Below are 7,228 nucleotides of genomic sequence, written 5' to 3'. Positions count from 1 at the left end.
AGCCCCACCCACGAGCCGGAATAATCAAGTCGTTGCCTGCTCAGCCTAGTCATTTAACGGCTATGAATTCTTTTTGAATTATAGCCGTTGGCTTTTTAATTTCGAATTTCAAATTTTCAGAAATTTATAAATTTTATAAATTTCTATATATACCCCCACCCTCTATTATTTACTTTTTTTACCAATTATTACTCTTTTCCCAACTCTCTACTCTCATTCTCTTAATCTCCTACTTTTCATTCTCTCTTAATCTCACTCTCTCAAGGCATATTATTTGGATTCTTGAGTTTAATTATTTTCAAGTCAACATTATCGAGGCTTAATATTACAAATTGGAATCTTGGAGACTTGGAGTGGTTCAACTTTGGTTTTTCTCTTAATTTTTAAAATTTCGGAAGTTCCCAATTAACAAGGTTGGTGATGATTTATTTATTTTTATGTTTAGTTATAGTTTTCTAGGCTTGTCTTAATTTAATCATGCAAGTATTAGTTGTATTCTTTATATGTTTATTTTAATTATTAGTTTAGACTTGTGGACATATAAAAAAATGCATGAAATTATTATTTGTAGTTTTTGGACCTTTGGTTGATTTTTTTATAAATATTTTGGACGAAATTATTATTGTAGACATGAATAAAAAGTATTTGTTAAAAATTGTTGATATTTATTTTAATTATTATTTTAGACTTGTGGACATATAAGAAATGCATGAAATTATTATTTGTAGTTTCCATAGAGTTGTTTTTTTAAATAATTGTATGGATTTATTTTTGTAGACTTGAACAAAATTATTAGTTATATTCTTCATATTTATTTTTATTATTAGAATGGATATGTGGTTTTTTTAAAAAAGTAAATGAAATTAATATTTCTAGTTTTTGTAGACTTGGTTTTCTTTAATATTTGCATGAAATTATTTTTGTAGAATTGAATGATTTTTGCATTTATGATATTAATTTTTTTATTATTAGTTTAGAGTTGTGGTTTTTTTATGCATGAATGTATCTTTGATGGGACTTGTATAAAAATTATTTTTTTAACTTGTGGGAGTTTTTAAAAAAAGTAAACTTGGTTTTCTTTAATTTTTGCATGAAATTATTTTTGTGAATGAATTTTTGCAGTTATAATATTAATTTTTATTATTAGTTTAGAGTTGTGGTTTTTGAAAAATGCATGAATGTATTTTTTTGATGGATTTGTATGAAATTATTTTTTTAACTCATGGGAGTTTTAAAAAGTAGACTTGGTTTTCTTTAATATTTGCATGAAATTATTTTTGTGAATGATTTTTGCATTTATGATATTAATTTTTATTATTAGTTTAGAGTTGTGGTTTTTGAAAAATCGATGAATGTATTTTTGATGGACTTGTATGAAGTTATTTTTTTAACTCGTGGGAGTTTTTAAAAAGTAGACTTGGTTTTTCTTTTAATATTTGCATGAAATTATTTTTGTGAATGAATTGCATTTATGATATTTATTTTTTGCATGAATGTGTAGTTTTTGGTTAACTAATTTTTAACTTGTGTATGCATTTTTTTAATATTTGCATGAAATTATTATATGTAGTTTTTAGTATACTTATTTTTAAATATTTGCATGAAATTATTTTTTTGTAGACTTGAATGAAATTATTTGTAGTATTCTTAGATATTTAATTTCATTATTAGTTTTAGACTTGTGTATGCATTTTTAATATTTGCATAAAAATTATTTTTTTGTAGACTTGAATGAAATTATTTGTAATATTGTTAGATATTTAATTCAATTATTAGTTTTAGACTTGTTTTGTAAATACTTGTTAGATATTATTTGTTGTAAACTTGAATGAAAATTAGTTGTTGTATTCCTAGATATTAAAAACATGGCTTCACGGGGTGGATCCTCTCGAGGAAAAAAGCGTTGTTGGATCGGCTTCCACTCCCACACCACCCTACTCGAGGAAGCAATCCATTTCAAGATTTTGAGAGCCCAATAGAACAATCGGCACCGGTTGATGTACCCTCACAAACCGGACAAGGAACCAACTCCACAGAAATTACCCTCAAATCTAACATTTTTAAAACTCATTTTTACAAAAATTGTATAATAATGATGGCATTGTAACACATGGTAAATGTAACTATTGTGGTTCCGAATTTAAACATTGTAAGAGTGGAGGGTATGACACATTCAACGAGACACTTGGAGAAAAAGCACCCTGGACAAGCTTGGACATGCCCGATCACGAGTCACAAATTCGATTCACCGTGGATGAAGGTACGGGTTCTCGATCATCTCTATTTACATTTTCGCAAGCAAAATACGGGGGATAAAATTGCGGAGACAATTTCCGATCGAGCGCTGCTGTTCAACTTCGCTGAACGGTGTCAAGTTCAAGAATGCATCAATGACACACTACAACCGGCATGCAAGAAGGTTTCACGAAGGACAATTCAAAGAACAATATTCAAACAATACAAGTTTGGTAGAGAACAACTTTGTGAGTATTTTCGTACTTTCAACTCTTCGGTTTCTTTATGTTCCGATGTTTGGACCGATGTTTTTCATGAAAATTCTTTTATGGGTATTACGGCACATTGGGTTGATGACAAGTGGAACATCCAAAAGCGTGTTCTCGCTTTTAGGGTGTTCAACGAGTCTCATAGTGCCGATAATATTTATAGACTTATGCGTGGAGTTATTGAAGAATTTGGTTTAATGTTTAAAATTTTTTCGATTTCTTTTGATAATGCCTCCGCTAATACGGCCTCAATTACACCTCTAGAAGATTTTTTGAGGCCTTCATGTGGTGGCAAATATTTTCATATAAGATGTGTTTGTCATGTTTTAAACTTATGTGTGCAAAGTGGTTTGGAAGAGCTTAAAGAATTTGTACTCCCCATTAGGGAGGTCGTAGCTTATATGGGAAAAAGCATGACGCTCATGAAACAATGGGCTCGCTATTGTAAAGCACATAATATGAGGGTCAAAAAATTCCCTAAAGATGTCAAAACAAGATGGAACTCAACTTATCGGCTTCTTAGTGCAACATTTCCCTATAGGACATTGTTGACTAAGTTTGTTAATGATTCCTTAGTTGGTTTTTCTTTATATGAGTATAAGCTGGGTAATTATCGTCGTATTATTGATTTTGCTTGTGGTTTTTAACACATGTACTAATTTGTTTTTCCCAAGTTTATTTTTCCTACTTCCCATTTATTTCTATATGGTGCTTTGTTGACGTGGTCGAACAATTTTTGGAAGTTTAGATTAGATCCACAATTGTTTTGTGCATTAATCATTATGAAAATGAAATGGTTGTCTTATTATAAAAATATACCTCCTATTGCTTTAGTTGCATTTGTTCTTGATCCAAGGCAAAAGCTAGAAGGTTTCACGAGGAATATTTGGACGCATATTACAAATTCTTAGGATTCGATGGAGGACAAGATTCCCAACCGGTTCCCATGAGCTCGCCCATGAGCGACGTGGATACTCAAGAATCGAACCCGGACTCACGAAAGATTGTGGATGTCAATGAAATTGTTGTTGATACTAGGAGTCAACTTATTGAATTATATGATAGCTATTGTATTAGATATAGTCATATAGTTCCACAGGGTTAGTACAGGAGGTGAGGGATAATCTAGCGATGGTGGAGGAGAATCATTCCTAGCAGAGGCAAGCAAAGAAGAAACCAAGGGGATCACAATATCACGAGCTCGACTTGTACTTAAACACAACTTTCCGGTTCTCGGAAGAAATCAACACGCATACGACTTTCAACGTACTCAATCGGTGGGAAGGTAATGAAAAATCTGCACTCCCATTCTTTCACTAATGGTAAAGGATATTTTTGCGTGTCCCTATGTCTCGATGAGCTTGCGAGCGCACTTTTTAGCGCAGTGGAAACATGTTGGATTCGACACGTTCACGATCGACCCCACAAAATATTGAAATTCAAGTTTGCACTGGATGACTGAAACGTGCTCAAGTTCGGCAACAAGAAGCGTAAGAAGGAAGTCCGGATGCTAGTGATTTCTTCTACACGAGATAACATGATGAGCACACCCTGGCTCGACGATCGATCGAGTCCCGACCAAGACCTAGATGGTACTCGACTAAGTAAGTGGGTGACCGATTATAATGTGTAATAGAACTACGTGGGCTTTGATTCCTCTTACACCCGGAGGATACGTGAGGCAACTTAATTCGATGTAAACGAATTAAGTCCAGCTCATTTATTTCAAATTTAGTGTAATTTCAATTTTTAGTGAAATTTAGTGTATCACGTAGACATCTCTTATTACTTGGAAACTTGTAGTCTTCATTTTTGGGGTCTTAATTAATTCATTTTTCTCATGAAATTTTCTGAATTTTTTTCTTGAATTTTCACAATTTTTCTCATTTTTTTTGAATTTTTTCTGAATTTTCTGTAATTTTTTTAAATTTTTTTAAATTTTTTTTTGAGGTGGGCCACGACCCGGCCCGCCGGGCCCAAGCTCGTGGGCCGACCCGGCTCAACCCGGCGGGTAGGCTCGCTGGTTTGGCCCGCCCGCCGGCCAACTGGGAGCCGGGCGGGTTCCGGGCCCGGCTCCATGTGACCTGGACCCGCCGGCTCACGGCCAGACCCTGCCGCCGGGTTCTAGACCCAGCCGGGTCGGGTCCGGGTCGAGGTCGGTGAACCGGACCAGCGGGTCGGGAGCCCGCCCGGGCCACTCGACCCGTGCCCACCTCTAAGTGCATGCCATAAGTCATCATCACACTCTGAATTCTATTGGAAGACTTGGGCTAATTAAGGACCCGGGGAATGCTCCTAATTGATTTCCAAGTAGAAACAATTGACTTAGTTTTTCTCATAAATAATGTGCACTTTACTAGTCATCATTTTTTCCTTTTTTATCATTAAATCCATTACCAATCTTTTTGACTCTTGACTTGAGAGATGTATGCACCTGATGGTATCCAGTATGCTAGTCTTGTCATGGCCAATGTATATAAAATTATAAAAATGCTTGATGATATTATATAAGTTTCGTGAATCAGTCTCACAACTCAACTTATTCATCTAAATGTCTCTACGTGTTACGACGACCACCACCACCATGATGAGTTCACATCACCGAGTGGCTCCTCCATTCCATTCCGCTTCTTCTTCATCATACTAGTGCTATTCTCCTTTTCAAGCTTCTCCTCATCGCCCTAATGCACTACTCATGACCTCCCATTCACAACAATGCCTGGATCTCCTCAACCTTAAAAAAGGTTTCGATTTATCTAATGCACTAACTTCACTCTCCGATTGGCTCATTGATGCGGACTCGCTGCGGTGGGAAGGAGTTAGGCTGCGATGAAGCATCCGATCTTGTTGTCTCTCTTGACCTCAGCGAAAGGTATATGGAAGGCAACATCATGCCTCCCTTTTTCAACCTCACCTCCCTCCAAACACTCAATCTTGCCTACAATGATTTCAACCAGCTGAGTGCTGTCCTTCTTTCGGATTTGGAAAAACTGGCTAACCTCACACATCTCAATCTTTCTAATTCCGGACTGCTGGGAGGCCAAGTCCCCATCAGCATCTCTCGCCTCACAAAACTCATATCTTTGGACCTCTCCTCATATTCCTATGGCCCATATGCTTTGAAGCAGGAGAAGCCTGATCTTGGTACTCTCATCAGACACCTTTCTAATTTAAAAGAGCTCTATTTGGATTACGTCAATATTGCTTCTAGAAGAACGGAGTGGTGCCAAGCCATCTCGACTGCATTCTGGGCTTCAAGTTCTCGACTTCCGATTACTTCACTCTCGAGGACCGATTGATGACCATCTGTCCAAGCTTTCGAACTTATCAATACTTCGTCTTGATTTTAACAATCTTTCGTCCCATGTGCCGGGACTTCTTTGCAAACTTTTCTTCTTTGATCGAGCTTAGTCTCGGTGGGTCGTGAGCTCAAAGGTTTGTTTCCAACTAGCATGTTTGAACTCTTGAACTTGAAGACACTTGATCTTTCATATAATGAGATGCTAGAAGGTGTTTTCCCTGAATTCCCATTAAATAGCTCTTTGGAGAGGTTGACTATTTTTAGAACGAATTTCTCTGGGAGTCTGCCAAATTCTTTGGGAAACTTGGAATCCTTGATATCCTTGGATCTTCGTTATTGTAATTTCTCAGGGTCAATACCTTGGTCGATTGGGAATCTCAGTAACTTGGTTTATTTAGACCTCTCCGATAATCATCTCTCTTGTCCATTACCCTTGTCAATCTGGAATCTCAATGAATTGGTTGATTTAGACCTCTCCGATAATCATCTCTCCGGGCCATTACCCTTATCAATCTGGAATCTCAGTGAATTGGTTTATTTAGACCTCTCCGATAATTATCTCTCCGGGCCATTACCCTTGTCAATCTGGAATCTCAGTGAATTGGTTTATTTAGACCTCTCCTCTAATCATCTCTCCGGGAACTTACCAAGCAGTCTTGGTCATGCACATCACCTTACATCACTTGATCTAGAAGACAACTTATTGACTGGATCTATCCCCATGTCTTTGTTCACACTCCCAATATTAGAGGAGTTGTATCTATCTCACAACATGCTCTCTGGTCAACTGCAAGAATTCACAAATTCACAAATGCATCTTCTATATTACAAGTTGTTGATCTACCTGGCAATAATCTCAGTGGGAAGCTTCCAAAATCACTTGTTAATCTCTCTGCTCTCATCTCACTTGATTTAAGTTCAAACAACTTTGATGTTTCAGTGGTGGGATTAGAGTCGTTTGGCCACCTTCAAAATCTCACATACTTGGATCTTTCAGGCATTGACTTGTCAATCTCTGACCGAATTGCTGGTTCTTCTCTTCTATTTCCATCTCTTGATACCTTGATATTGCAATCTTGCAATCTGACGGCTATCCCATTTTTCTTGAAGCATAAGGAGTATATGGAACTCCTAGACCTTTCAAACAATAGAATTCATGGGATTATACCCAAGTGGATATGGAGCAGTGGGAGATTCGGTATGAATTTATCTTGGAACTTATTTACTGATATTGAGAGACCGCTTCCTGATCCTCTAACAATGACGAGCATTAACAACCTTGATCTACATTCTAATATGCTTCAAGGACAAATTCCCCTTCTCCAGGCACAATTTTTGGATTATTCAAAAAACTATTTCACTGGTTCCATTCCGGTTAATATATACGCTTACATGCTTGACACTTCTTTTTCTTTGGCCAACA

This window comes from Dioscorea cayenensis, unplaced genomic scaffold (assembly GCF_009730915.1).
Source record: "Dioscorea cayenensis subsp. rotundata cultivar TDr96_F1 unplaced genomic scaffold, TDr96_F1_v2_PseudoChromosome.rev07_lg8_w22 25.fasta BLBR01000368.1, whole genome shotgun sequence".
In the NCBI taxonomy this organism is placed as follows: Eukaryota; Viridiplantae; Streptophyta; class Magnoliopsida; order Dioscoreales; family Dioscoreaceae; genus Dioscorea; species Dioscorea cayenensis.
This window is presented reverse-complemented; position numbering follows the sequence as displayed.